At 42.5% G+C, this 15,209-nt stretch overlaps 1 protein-coding gene across 1 annotated transcript in view; it reads right to left on the reverse strand.

Moving 5' to 3' along the window:
• The window catches only part of ADGRG1 (adhesion G protein-coupled receptor G1), a 64,721-nt gene extending 49,553 nt beyond the window's left edge, over nt 1-15,168 (reverse strand). Inside the window, exon 1 of the mRNA XM_074314825.2 lies at nt 14,837-15,168. The gene's annotated coding sequence lies outside the window, so the exon portion shown is untranslated. The remainder of the gene's footprint in view (nt 1-14,836) is intronic.
• Nucleotides 15,169-15,209: the final 41 nt, after the last annotated feature.

Raw genomic sequence — 15,209 nt, forward strand, 5'->3', positions numbered from 1 at the left:
TCCTGGGGTCCTAGTCTCCCCAGCTGCCAGGTTTGCTCACGTGATGTCCCATCTGCTGTGAGTCGGAAGGCAGGGTCCACAGAGCCACCCTGGGTTGGGGTGCTGAGCCTGCTCGAGTCTGGCTCGGTGGGGAGGGGCGGCACTGGGTTTTGGGGCTGTGTTGCCATATTTCCCCCACTCTACCACCTGCACCCCTGACTCTTCACCATGCTATGTAGAAGCTCACCCACATTTCTGAAAGGGCACAGCTCCCACCACCCACCACTCACACATGGCTCTTGCTGGGGGTTAAGTGACTGAGGGCAGGGTTCAGCTGGAGCACTGTCATGTGCCCCCCCCCTCCAATGGCTGGCCCTGCCCACACCCCTCCTGTCTTTGTCATGCAGAGTCCTGCTAGGAAATCCATCCCCACAACCCACAGACCAGGGCCACAGCACTGTCACCTCTTTCACATGCCATCCCCTCAGCTGGGCTGCCCCTCTCGCTCTGTCCCCACAGCCATGAAGTTGTCCCAGCCCTGCATTTCCTCCTTGCCCCCACTCAGCTGAAGAGGCCACCCGGCTCAGATTCCTATGTACTCATCCCACGGTTGCTATGTGACCTCCCGCAAATCACTGCCCTCTCTGGCCTCCTCTCCATCTAGAATCTGCTTTAATTTACCAGGGGCTGTACATTCCACCACAGTTTCTGCTTTAATTGGTTTGGGATGGTGCCCAGCTTTAGTAATTATTTTCCAGCTTCTCCCACCAGGCCATTCCAGGGTCAGGGAGTACAGAGAGGGGTGCTTTCTTCCCAAGGATCTTGGGTGTCCAGCTCCCAACTCCCCACCGGCCTCAGCAGTGGCTCAGCCTTTCCCCTGGAGGTGTAAGGTACATGGGGGCAGTGATCTGGGAGGCAGGGGCCTCAGAGGGTCAAAGTCTGGGCCTGTCAGCAGTGGAGAATGGAACCCTTGGCTGGCCAAACACCACGCGAGTGCACCTGCAGCTCAGCAAACAGTCTGCATGGTCTCCGAGCAGCCGGAGGCCTCAGCTACCCTCCTGCGGGCACTCAGCCTGGGCCACGCCACCCTCGCCATACTGAGCCTCTGCCAGAGTGAGAGAGGTGGGACACAGGGTGTCACAGAAACAGTCCATGTGGTCCCCGCATGGCTGTCCCAGACCCTGGAGACGTGCACACCAGGGGTCAGGTCCCCGCTCCATCACTGACTCACAGTGACCTTGGGCAAGTCCCTTTTTGACTCTGAGCCTCAGTGGGCCTAGTCTTAGCAACAACATGGTAAAGTGCCCAGCTCAGGGTCCAGCCTAGTCAGAGCAGCAAACAGCACCAAAACAGGAAAAGAAAAATAGCTAAGCTGATATTTCTTTTTTTCTAGAGCTTACAGAAGTCAATAGAGAATGTCCAAGGTTAATAAATCAGGAAATAACAGTATAAGCGTGTTATTTATTGCTCTGGCGATAACCACCACATGAACTAAAACTGTTAGAGTGGTTGCCTGTGACGTGGGTGTTTGCAGGAAACTGGGCTTTTTGATAAGTCCTTTTCACCGGTTCATGTTTTTAAAATATATCATTATTAAAAGTATTTATTAAAAAGTGATTCTGCCTCTCCAGTGTCATTTTAAGAGGTCGCTATTATTAACAGAAGCATTTTCAGCCTGTGAGGTCAAAATTAGGTCAAGTGCTCAAGTTGGGGAGTTAGGCTACTGAGGTTCAAATCCTCGCTCTGCAACTGACTAGCTGTGCCACCTTGGGCAAGTTACTTAACCACTCTGTGCCTCAGTTTCCCCATCTATAGAATAGGAATAATAATAACTCCATGGTGCTAGCATGTATAATTATGTAGCATTACTATTATACATACCTGTAAATCATACATGCAACTATCTTACAAAAATTGGGTTACTCAGCTGTACACAGTTTGTGCAACTTGCTGTCTTTTTTTCTTGCCAGATATAATGGCTATTGTTCCTGATAAGTACATAGAGTTCTGTTTTATTCTTTCTAATTGATGCAAGAATTCCATTGCACAGAACGTAAAATTTATTTATCCATAACCTCCTATTGAAGGAAATTTAGACAGTTTCCAATTTTGAGTATAATATACTTCAAAGCAATTAACATATGTCTTGGGACATATGTGTGGCTATTTCTGAAGGATAGATTCCTAAGAGAGGTATTGCTGGGTCAGTTTACACAATTAAAACTTTTATAGATATTGCTAAATTGCCCTTTTTAAAAAGTGGTACCAATTTAGATTTCCACCAATATTGTACAAAGATGCCCATTTTCTCTTACTCATACCAGCGATTTTTAACTCTTGCTAATTTACAGAAAGGTGATGTCGTGGTTTCAATGTGCTCGTGTGTAATTGTGAAGGAGACTGAATATCGTTTCCTACCTTCATTGCCCATTTTTATTTCTTCTTGTGTGCAACAAATGTTTAGATCCTTGAGCCATTTTCAAGTAAGCTTTTTGTCACTGATTTATTCGTTTTCTTACTGATTTATAGAACCTCTTTTCATATTAAAAAACCTTAATTTTTTAATACACCTGAGGCAGTATATTCCAGTGGTCTACTGCATGCCTTTTAACTAATTTCTTGGTATCTTTGGTCATAGAAAGTTTTACATTATTATATAGTGAAACATAACATTCCTTTATGAATTTTGACTTTCAATTCTTAGCTTTATCTGGTTGGAATTTATAAAAAAATATTCTCTTATATTTTCTTTTGACATTTTCATAGTTTTTGTTTAACATTGAATCCACCCATCTTTAACCCATCTGGAGTGTTCATAGTTGTGTGTATATTGGGAGGTAGGGATCTAATTTTATTTCTTCCTAAATGGAGAGCCAATTGCCTCAACAACATTTACTGATGAATCCATCCTTTCCTGAGTCACTTGTGATGTCTCTTTGGCGAGTATAATCTCTGATATTTTAAGCACTCTTGTTGTGATTGACAGGTGGCAGAACTGTAAATGTTGACTTTGCAGGCAGCTGAAATGACACCTAAATGGAAACTAGCATATACTGTTGTACAGCAAAGCAGAGGTCTCAGTACTCAGAACTGACAATGAGTATGAGTAGCTCCTGACTTAAGTGAACACGAGTATTTGTTTTGGTTTTGACTTTGTTTTCAAATCAGCTTTATATACCTACACCAGAATTTCTACATTTTAAGATACAAGTCAATAACTTGGCAAATGTGTACACTTGTGTAACAAACACTCCAATCAAGATATAGAACATTTTCATCTTTCCAGAAAGTTTCTTTGTGCCCCTTTGCAGTCAACCTCCCCTCCTCTCCCACCCCAGGCAACCAAGATTGTTTTTAAACTGTGTGCATGTAGGATAGTGATAGCATTTGCAGAGGAATAAATAACAGCTGTGGCATGAGCCCGTTGGCTGAGCACTTCCCCTCCAGGAACGGGCTTCTCTCTTAGGGCTGACAAACACCTGCCTGGACCTCTTTGATTAAAAGGGAGGGGTAATACAGGCCAGGTCCCCCCAACTTCAGGCAGGCAAGTTCATTCTCACATTTTTTTCCAGGTCTACAAATCAAGTCTGCCAAATGTTTACTTAATATGTTCTTTTAGATCTATGTATCTTTAAAAATTGAATTCAAAATGATTGCTTTAACACACACACACACACACACACACACACACACAATATCCCTGTGTTAAATAACCAGAGTCACATGCCGTAATTAATGAAAGGCTATTCATGAGACTAAAATTAAAAATTAATCTCCTGGTGCCATCTAAACTCACATTGATATTGCCTCATAGGGAAAACCACAGACATGGAAGAGATAAGAGAGTAGCTGAGGAAGGATCTGGAACTTGAAGATGGAGGCTTGTGGCTTGAGGGGCAGGAAAGCAGCCGGAGGGGATAAGCCAACTTCAGTGTGTCTGAGGACCTGAGGGCTTCCTTCATCCCTAAAGCAGTGGAATTGTTTTGGAAACAGACCAGAGTCTACATATCAGCTCACAGCTTCTGGGGCCTTCCATCCATAAAAGGAAACAGGAGTATCTGAGGAACCAGTCAATGGGGAAAATATCTTTGGAGTTAGACAGACTGGAATCCATTTGTACTTAGTTGTGGGTCCTTGGGGAAGAAAATAACATTTCTGAGCCTCAATTTCTTCACCTGTAAAATGGGCATAATAATAATACCTTCTGGTAAGGACTGAATGACATGGAGGTTGTAAACCACACTGCTTGACGTAGCCTTGGCTCTCTGTAAATGAGAGCCAGTTACCTTCTATTTCCCCCAGGATCTTGGAGGACGCAAACCACAGATATCAGCCTTTGTCTGAGTGACAGAGTAGTTCATAATACGAGTCTATGCAAAAAGAGGTGGCTCCGTCAGCCACCACAGCTTTATTAATTAATTGTTCATTAAAGTCTTCTTGTTTTGCTAATAAGAGCAATTAACTGCCTGCAGGCTGGTGGCCCTAACTACAGATAACTCACTTGGGGGTTGACTTGGAGGCAGGGCGGGTTTTGGGTGTGTGGAAGCCCTGGCCACAGAAGACCGTGGCCCCTCTGTGGCTCTGGAAATACCATAGCCAAGGCCTCTGGTTGTGGCTCCCTCTGCGGGTGGAGGCCTGGGGCCAGGAAGGGCCTGGGAGCTGACTCCAGCCCCAGAGGGCTGGCAGGGGCGGGAAGGGGTCTGTGGTGGGTGGGAAAAGCTTTTTGCAATACTGAGTGCTTACACTGTGCCAGGCCCTGGGCGAATGATCTCATATAATCCTACCAGGCCTGCCATGTGGGGGCTACCACCCTCTCCATGCAGGGGGCGGAGGAGGGAGAGGGGAAGAAGCACTGAGTCTTAGAGAGGACAAATAATAGGGTGGTTGGGGCCATGGTCCTCGCACTCACCCTCAGTGCTGCCTTTCTCCTGCAGTTTTGGCAGGTGGAGATCAGGGCCACGCACGAGGAGGGAGTCACACATTTGCCTCATGGGCAGATTAGGTGTGGCCCTTGAGACTTATCTACACTGTCCCCCAGCCCATTTCATTGATGGGGACTGCGGCCCAGAATGGAGCAGGAACGGGCTTCAAGCACAGAGTTAGAGGCCAGAACCTGTCTCAGCTCAGGAAGGCAAGATTGAGTAGGGTTCGGAGGCCCAGAGGAGAAGGCCTGCCTAAGGCCACCCAGCCGGAGGGCTGCAGCAAGCTCTCATCCGGAGCTGTCACCCACCTCTCCTTCGTGAGAAGCTGCTCACTCAAGCCGACTGTTGGGTAACACCTTTTTAAGAGCTATAGGTGTGTCAGCAGTTGGTTTGAGGCTCCACAACTCTCAAGTTTGTGGGTTCATTTCATCATTCCATGGCGTGTTCTCCAGCCCTTTTGGGTCCTTGAGTCACCTTAGCAACCGCAACCCCTAAACTTCTCAATACAGACCTTAGCACTTGGTCATAACATCCCACCCCCAAAGGGAAGATAGAGCTGGAAGCTGGTGGAGAGATGACTGGCAACTTCCTCTTGGTTCACCAAATGAGGAAACCGAGGCCCAGAGAGGAAACAGACCAGGCCATAGTCACACAACCAGTCAGTGGTGGCAGAGCTGAGACTAGACTCTGGAGAACTGTTTTCCAGGCCCGGGAGCCAGTGGCCTGCTGGGTGGCTTTGGCTGAGTCCCTGCCCTCTCTGAGTCTGTTTCTCATCTATAAAATGAATAAGCATTGCACTAGATCCAAAGAGCAAGCTCAACAGTATAATGTCATGTCCATTATTTCACTTGACTTGGAAAGGTGCGTGAGACAGCTTTCAGCATCCCATTTTTAAATTTTCTTTCCAAATGATTATTTGATTTATTTTTAAAAATTACAGTTGACATTCAACATTATTTTACATTAGGTTTGATAACATACCATTTTTTAAAACAGATTTTATTTATATACTATGTGCTCACTTAAGGGCATTGTAATTATTAACGTCACTCTCCTATCAACTCTGCGAGTTAGTTACTATTATTACAATCATCCCCATCGTGGAAACTAGGGCCAGGAGAGGTTAGGTAACTTCCCTGGGGTCGTATAACTCCTCCATGAGGGAGTTGGGATTGCCACCCAGCCAGCCTGGCTTCAGAGTCCATGCTCTTAACTAGCCCACCACACTGTCCCAAGTCATAAACCACCGATGGAGGAGAAGGAAGGAGGTCCACAGGGCAACTGTTTGGGGACAGGTAGACATAGGAGAGGTCCCCGATAGGTGCGCCAGTAGTTGTGGAGTTGGGGTCCACTTTCCTGCCTTCCCAAAAAAGGGAAGTCATCTGATCTTCCGTGAGTTCTGCCTGTCGTATCTAACTCACTTCTGCTCACACCATCTCAGAGGACACAGATACTTGGCAATAGTGACCCCGAAATGGCGACAAGTCATAGGTTGGACATGTATGGAGACTAACATTACAAAAAGAATCATTTATTTTGTCAACTCAACATGAAATGGCCACTTGACAAATGTGTCCCCTGATACCCTTAAACTCAGAGAATCTAAAACTGATCTTAAGATTTCCATTGCCAGTGACGGCAGACTTCTTTTCCCCACTGAACACAGTTTAAAACGCTGAGTAAAATATTTGAAAGCGTTGAAGAGCTAAAAAGATCATGGGGAAACAGCAGGCTAAATTAGAGGAGAAAATATAAAACCAGAGAGGTAGGCAAAATCAAGAACTACCAAAGCCACTTCTGTATTATGGGTATTTGCAGACACCGCATCCTTGGGCTTAGGTTTGAGGCCTTTCAGCATGAGCAGGAGGGAAGTGAAGGCCAAAGGCCAGTCAAGGAAGGGGAGTCTTAAAGCAAAGCCTCTGCATGTAGATCAGGACCCTCACTTCAGGAAAGGGGTAAACCGGAACTAAATCATGCCCTTCCCTCTGGCCCCAGAAAATGATCTGGGACTGAGAAGAACAGGAGCAAAGGGGAAAGGGAAGAAGCCCGTTCCGAGAACTGGCAGCCACAGACTGATACTCGTGCACTTTGGCACCCCAAGTACACCAGCCTGAAGCAGAGAAAGAACCTCAAACTGTGAACTTGGCCTGAGATGTTTCTACCTGTAAGTGTCCCAAATGCCTATCAGGAACAAATGCAAGGCCAGAGGGGAACGCATCCATTTCAGACCTTGGGGAAAGCCCCATAAAAATTTTAGAAAGCCAGTGAGCATAACAAGGTCAAAGATTACAAAGTACACAAAGACAAGAGGGAATGGAAGCCAGAACCAGCAGAAGCAGATCTATGGTTATGGCAAATACTGTAATCATCAGATAAAGAGGATAAAATAACTACTCTTACTATGTTTTTTAAAGTGAACAACAAGCTGAAAATATCTGTAGGGAATAATAAACTACAGAAAGTGACAGGGTATATTTTAAAAAGAACCAACCAAAGGAAACTTTTAGAAATAAAAAACATTGTCAATCAAAGTAGAAATGAAATGCACAAATTTAGCAGCAGACTAGACATAGTAGAAGGCAAAATTAGCAAACTTGAAGATAGATCATAATAAATTACCTGCAATGCACTTCATAAAGACAAAAAGATAGAAAATAGTAATAAGAGTGTAGGCAACATGGAGGATATATTGAAAGAAAAAAATCTAACATAAATTTAATCAGAATCCCAAGGAAAGAGAATGAGTGGATCAGAGGAAATACCTGAATAGACAGTGGCTGAATACTTTGAGTATTTGCCAGAATTGATGCAAGATATCCATTCTCAGACTCTAGTGGCCCAGAAAAATCCCAAGAAGAACATACACAAAGAAACTGATATTTAATGGAAAGATAAAAACAATGAGAAAATATTAAAACCAGCCAGAGGAAAAAGACAATTTACTTTCAAAGGAATGGCAATTAGATTTATAAATCATTCTCAACAGCAAGGATGGAAACCAGAGAATAGGAGAATAAAATCTCTAATGTTATAAAACAAAATAACTGCCAACCTATAATCTATAGTCAACTAAAATGTCTTTCAAGAATGAAAGCAAAATAAAGATACGTTCTGGCAAACAAAAATTGAATTCATCACCAGCAATCCTTCACTAAAGAAACTTCTAAAACATGTACATGAAGCAGAAGAAAAATGATGTAGATGGAAGATTGGAGGAACAAAAAAAGAATAGAGAGCAAAGAAAGTGGTAAATATGTGATGTGGACAAATGTGTAAAACATTGACTGTTTAATAATAAACTCTAGTGGAATTTAAAATAAAACAAATATATCAGACAGCATAATATATAAATTGGAAATGGGAAATAAATAGTATCAAAATGTACTATCATCAACATGTTATCTAAGGAAAGGATTTTGATTCATTTTAGGCTTCGGTAAATTAAGTGTGCATGTTATAATTTTTAAGGTAAGCACTAAAACAAGTGTCAGGAAACTATGCCCATGGACCAAATCCAGCCTGCAGTCTGTTTTTGAATGGCCTGCAAGCTAAGAATGATTTCTACATATTAAAAAGGTTATAAAAATCCAAACAAAGAAGAATGTGTGACAGACTGTTTTGCACAAAGCCTAAAATATTTACTATCTGGCCCTTTACAGAAAAGGGTTGTTAGCCTCTGAACTAAGGGAATAAAAACAGAATATATCATTTCAAACTAGTTAAGGAATAAAATGAAATGATAACACATATACAGATAATATTTTAAAGCCCGAAAAGAAGAGAAAAAGAATAGGATGAGTAAGATAAGTAGCATAAAATAAGATGGTAGATTTAATTCTAAATATTTGCAGTAGATATGCACTACATTTAATTTACCTATACATGTATATTTACATTAATTATAAATGGACTAAATGCTCTAGTTAAAAGGCTAAGAATTTCAGGTGTGTTTGTGTGGGGGGTGGTAACACTATTTAAAAATGAACAAGCATATCTAAAACCTAAGGATAGAGAAAAGTTGAAAGCAATAAGGTTAAAATAGTAGTACAAAGAAAGCTGATGTAGCTATACTCCTAACAGACACAGTAGACTTTAAGGCAAGAAGCACTACTCGAGGTAGAGATAATGATAAAAGTTAATTTCACTAGGAAGACATAATATTAAATTTGTATGTACCTAATAACATAAGGTGAAAATATATAAAGCAAAACTTTCTAGGACTACATGTAAAATAGACAAATCAACAGTCATAATAGGAGATTTTAAGACACCTTTTTCCAGTGCATAAACAAAGAAGAAAAAGATACAGAGGATTTAAAGAATTCAGTTAATAAACTGGACTTAACATAAACAGAATACCTCACACAAGAATTGTAAAATACACATTTTAAGCATATCCAAAACATTAATGGACATGATTCATATTCTATGCAATAAAGCAAATCTCAATAAATTTCAAGGGAACTAAATCACTCAGATAATGTTTCCCTGGCCACAATGTAATTAAGCTAGAAATCAACAAAAAATAAATAACTAGGAAGTCCTGATATATTTGAAAAATGTAAAGACACACTTCTTTATAACATATAGGTAAAAAAAGAAATCACAATTAAAAAATAAAAATATTCATAACTGAGCAATAACAAAAATATCATATATCAAATCCTGTAGCAAACTTTTCTAAAGTAATACTTATAAGGAAATATATAATATGTATTAGAAACGAATAAAAGCTTAACCTTGATTAGGTAAGCATCCATCTCAAGGAGTGAGAAAAAGAAGAATAAGTTAAACTTTAAAAAGTATAAGGCAGTAAAACAATAAATACAAAAGTACAATAAAATGGAAAACAAACATACAATTAAGAAAATCAACAAAAATCAAAATTGATTCTTTAAAAGACTAACAAATTGACAAACCTCTGGAGAACTGAGGAAAAAGAAAAAGGCACAAATAGCCTGTGTCAGGTTGGAAAAGGGGAACATCATTTTACTGTAACATCAATCATATAAAAGAGAATATTATTAATAATTTTATGCCAATACATTTAAATATTACAAGAATCCTAGAAAAACATTTCTTACCTAAACTGATGTAAATAGAAATAGAAATTCTGAATGACTCTCTACATTAAATAACTTGTATCTATAGTCAAAAATCTTCACACCACGTAAACATATGACCAGATAGCTTCCCTGGCAACTTGTACAAAACATTTTGGGAAGAAAGAATAATTACAAGTTGGCCCAAACCCTTATGAAGATTCAAATTCATTTTGTGAGGCTAACATAACCTTATCACCAAAACCCAACAAGGGAATATGAGCAGGAAAAATTACAGGTTACTCTCTCTCAAGAATACAGATGCAAAAATTCTAAACAACATATTAGCAAACTAAATCCAATAACATATGAAGGGGACTATTAAGATCAAGTTAGGTTTAACCAATGCAAGGTAGCTTTAAGATTAGAAAAAATAATGTAATTCACAACATTAATAGATCAGCAGTGAGAATTCTAATGATCATCGCAATAGACACAAAAGAGATGCCTGACAAAATTCAATATCTATTCATGATTTAAAAAGAAAAGAAAAAAAACCTTAGCAAACTAGAAATAGAAAGGAACTTCCTAAATCTGATAAAGGGTATACATAAATATTGTTAAAACCTACAGCAACTATTATACTTTAAGGTGAAACTGTTGAAAACTTTCCCTTTGAGATCAGTAGCAAGATACGGAAGCCTGCTACTACTATAGCTGTTTGACCTTGTTATGTAAGACTTGCTTGTGCAGTAAAGGAAGGAAAAGAAATAAAACATACACGGACTGTTAAGAAAAAGCAAACTTCATCATTCATAGATGATAGGATGAGTACATAAAAAGAGTTACAGATAAACTATGACAACTAATTAGAGTTTAGTAACATTGGATACAAAAATCAATACTAAGACATCATTATGTAATACTAGTGTCCTAATTAGAAAATAAAAAGTTTTAAAATCACTGTAATCGGCCCTATTCACTATTAAATGGCCCTAAATGATCCTCACCTTTATGTAATGGCTTTATGTAATCCCCTCCTTTCATGTGGGCTGTATTGAGTAATTCACTTCTAATACAATACGGCAGAAATCATGAGATGTCACTTCTGATATTAGGTCATTAAAAGACTGTGGCTTCCATCTTAGATCCCTCTCTCTTAGATCTCTTGCTCTGGGGGAAGCCCAGCTGCCATGTCATGAGGCAGCCCTGTAGATTCCCTCCACAAGTCAACCCTTCAGGTGAAACCACAGCCTTACGCATCAACTTGACTGCAGACTGATAAAAGACCTTAAGCCAGACCCACCAAGCGAGGTGCCTGACCCACAAAAACTAGAGATGATAAATGGTTGTTGTTTTAGCCACTAAGTTTTGGGATAATTTGTTACATGTCAATAGATAATTAATACAACCACCACTGACAATACCTCAAAATCTATCAAGTATCTAGAAATAAATCTAACCAGAAACATGCAAGACTCAGATAACATCCTAAAACTTAATTGGGACATGCAGAAATAGACACTCACCAACCGTCCCATACATATGTGATATGCGTCTGCCTGGTTTACGACAGAGATGGCATGTCTGAGCACTGAGGAAAGAGCTGACTTTTCAATAAATGGCGCTAGAACAATTGGGTATCATATGGGAAAAACGAAGTTCAACCCTAGCACATACCAGTCACGAAAATCAACTGCAGGTAAACTATAGACCTGACAGTGAAAAGTTATAAAACTTCTGGTCAATAACATAGTAAAATGTCTGCCTAACTTTGAAGCAGGAAGGATTTCTTAAACACAAAAGCACTAACCATAAAGAAAAAGTTGAATCAACTAGACTATATTAAACTGAAGAACTTCTGTTCATCAAAAGACTGCAGGGAGGGCGGCGCGATGGCTCAGTTGGTTAGAGCGTGAGCTCTCAACAAGGTTGCCGGTTCAATTCCCACATGGGATGGTGGGCTGTGCCCCCTGCAACTAAAGATTGAAAACGGCGACTGGGCTTGGAGTTGAGCTGCTCCCTCCACAATTAGATTGAAGGACAATGACTAATGGGTCCTGGAAAAATACACTGTTCCCCAATATTCCCCAATAAAAAAAATTGGGGGAAAAAAAAGGGACTACAGGGGAAAAAAGTGAAAAAACAAATCACTAATTGGAAGAATATAATTGCAGTAATATAATAGACAAAGGAGTAGTATCCAGAATATGTAAATATCTCCTACAAATCAAGAAGGTGAGAAGTGAGTCTGGGACAAACACGATGGCACAGCAGTGTGTCTAGAAGAAACTGCCAGAGGCAAGAGTGAGGAGTGGAGAGGGCATGACAGGTAGGCAGACTCCCCAGTATAAGAGCATTATCAAGGTCACCGCTGAAGGTGGTGGGGCCTCCATGACCTCGGAGGAGCTCCAGAGTCATTGCTACGGGAGGCTGAAGCACCTCTCCATCAGCTATCATTCCTCCCATTCCAGTCTTTTCTACAATGTTGGGGAAGACCCTGGGCTGGAATGTGGAAAGACTGACTTTCTGACAGTGGGAGGTTTGTCCACCACAGAGTGACCTAAATCAGAGTGACACTAGCACCAGAGGCATCCACTACAAAGACAGACAACCTAAGAGAAAACAGGCAAACGATTTGAATAGACACTTCCAAAATAAAAAATAAAAAAATAAAAGGAAATCCAACCAGGCAGTAAATACATGAAGAGGTGCTCAGTCTCATCAATTGCCTTGGAGATAATGAGATACCACTGCACACTCAGCAGATTGCCAAAATATAGCAGTACCAAGTGTGGCACCAGAGAGAACGATGGAAACACTCACCCAGGCTGGGGGGGGAGGGGGGAGGCTGAATCTGCTCAACCACTTCAGAAAACTGGCATCATTGAGTACAGTTGAAGATACATATAACCTGTAGGCCAGAAATTCTGCTCCCAGATAAATGGCTTGGAGAAAACTGTGTATATTATATGCACCACAATTTACATATGAGAATGCTCAGAGGGGCATTGCTTTCAATAGCCCAACCTGCACACATCGCAGACGTCCATCAACAGGAGAATAGGTCAGCAACTTGTGGTGTCATCCCCACACAGGAATAGCATACAGCAGTGGACACAAATACACTGCATCTACACACAACAGTACAGATGACTCCTACAAACACCATGGTGAGTCGAAGGAATGTGGGTTCTGTCTACACAAACTTCCTAAACAGGCAAAATCAACACTCTATTGTTTAGCAATGTAGATACGGATGGTAAAACTATCAATAAAAGTGATGAAGTGATTCCTGTAAATGTCAGGATGTTCCCTTTCCAGTACAGGGAGGTGTGGAAAGGAGAAATGGGGGAGGGGAGGTAGTGACACAGGAATTTGCTTTATAATTTTTGTTAAATTGTGTGTATATCCTGTGTATTCTCTACATAGTTCACATTTTTTTTTCATGATCAAAAACAAATAATTAAATCACTAAAACTGCCACGCACACATGCCACTTGTTCCCCTATCTTGGGTTCCCACTCCAGTTACAGATAGGCCACCCCCAACTACCCAGGACCCCAAGGTGTCAGCTTTGATGACTCCCCACCCCAATCCAAAGTCCAGTCTGGCATTCTTCCCTGTGAGCTCCACCTCCTGACACTTCTCAGAGCCTCCCCCTCCCTCCATCCCTCCTTGCCTCTGTGGTTTCTCTCTTGCCCCTCCCACAGCCACCCTGCCCACCAAGCCCACTTGCCTGCACTCTCTTTCTCTCTCCTCTTCACGCCCCAACCCAAAGCCTCTGCCCAACACACTTCTCCCCCTTCCTCCTTCCCCTGTCCCACCCTTGTCAACATTGAGGTCTCAGCTAGAAGTCCCCTCTCATAAGAAACCCTCCTGCCAGGCTGGGTTACACCCGTCACCCTGCCCTAACACCCCCGCCTAAGGAAGCAGCCAGCCCACAGGCCCCAGGCTGCCCACTCTGGGGAGGTTTGCATTCCTGCAGCCAGGGCACCTGGGGTGCGGGAATAAAGTCAGGGCCTGCCTGAAACCAGAGGTTCCCACTGCTGGCGACAGCTGGAAGGAAGATCTGGGGTACCTCTGAGAGGCAGCTTCCCATGTGAGCAAAGCTTTCCCCTATCCTGGACCAGGAGAGGGGCAGGGAGGGAGCCAGTGTGAGACTCCATGAGCTCAAATCCAAGGACATCAGCAGTGACCATGAAGGGCTGTAGTTCAACAGAGGTCCTTTCCCCAGTTTCCTGCCAGGAGCAACAAAATCCGCCCAGATTTTCATTTAACTCAAGGGCCCTCTCCACAAATGACAAACTGAATTTTCTGCTCGAGCAGGGGGTAGGCGGAAGGGAGTTAAAGTTCAATGTGATGTAAAAATCAACAATGATATGTGACATTTTTGGACCCCCGAGTTTGTCCGCACACGTCACACTATGTTTTCACTGCCTGGTACATGCTGTGAAAGTTCACCATCTTCTGTCCCATTAGATGGTGAACTTGGGGAGGAGGGGTGGTGGGAGTAGGAACTGCACCTCCAGCCTTCATAGGTTCATTGGGGTGAGCAAGAACTGGCTCAACAGAGGGTCTCAGTGCATGTGGAATAGACAGAGGTATTGGATGGGTGGATGGATGGATGGATGGATGGATGGATGGAAGCATGATGGACAGATGGATGGACAGACGCTAGAATGAACACGTAGACAAGACAGATGAATAGATGAAGGAAGAATGGTCGGGTGGATGACTGGATGAAGGGAGAGATGGAAAGAGAGATGAACAAATGGTAGATAAAGGAATAATCCATGGATGGACAGAAAGATGGCTAAATGGACAAAAGGACAAACAGATGGGTGGATGTAAGAACAGTAGACAGTCCCACAGATGGATGGACAGACTTACCAATTTTTTTCTTTAACGGAGGTGAGAAAGCCAAGTCAGGGCTTCAAACACACACTTGCTGGAAATGCCTCGCCTCACAGTTGGCAGAAGGGTGGGTGCCTCTGCTGCCCTCTGCAGGCTGCCCATGGGTGCTTGGACCAAGGAGGAAGGCAGAAGTGTCCAACCATGGCCCCTGGTGGTCACCATAGGAATGACCACCCCGGAGCCTGGTTTGGCTGCTCTGGCCCGCTGAGGAGACCACCTTTGCTCTCACCGCAGACACTGACCTTCTGGCTTCTAGGCTGAGGCTCCCATCAAAACGTTCTCAGACACAGCTGAGAGCACCTGTGGTCACCTGGCACCAGACCAGGCGTATGCACATACTCTGAAGGGC

The sequence above is a fragment of the Rhinolophus sinicus genome, chromosome 8 (genome assembly GCF_057876585.1).
Source record: "Rhinolophus sinicus isolate RSI-liver-muscle chromosome 8, RSI-T2T, whole genome shotgun sequence".
NCBI lineage: Eukaryota > Metazoa > Chordata > Mammalia > Chiroptera > Rhinolophidae > Rhinolophus > Rhinolophus sinicus.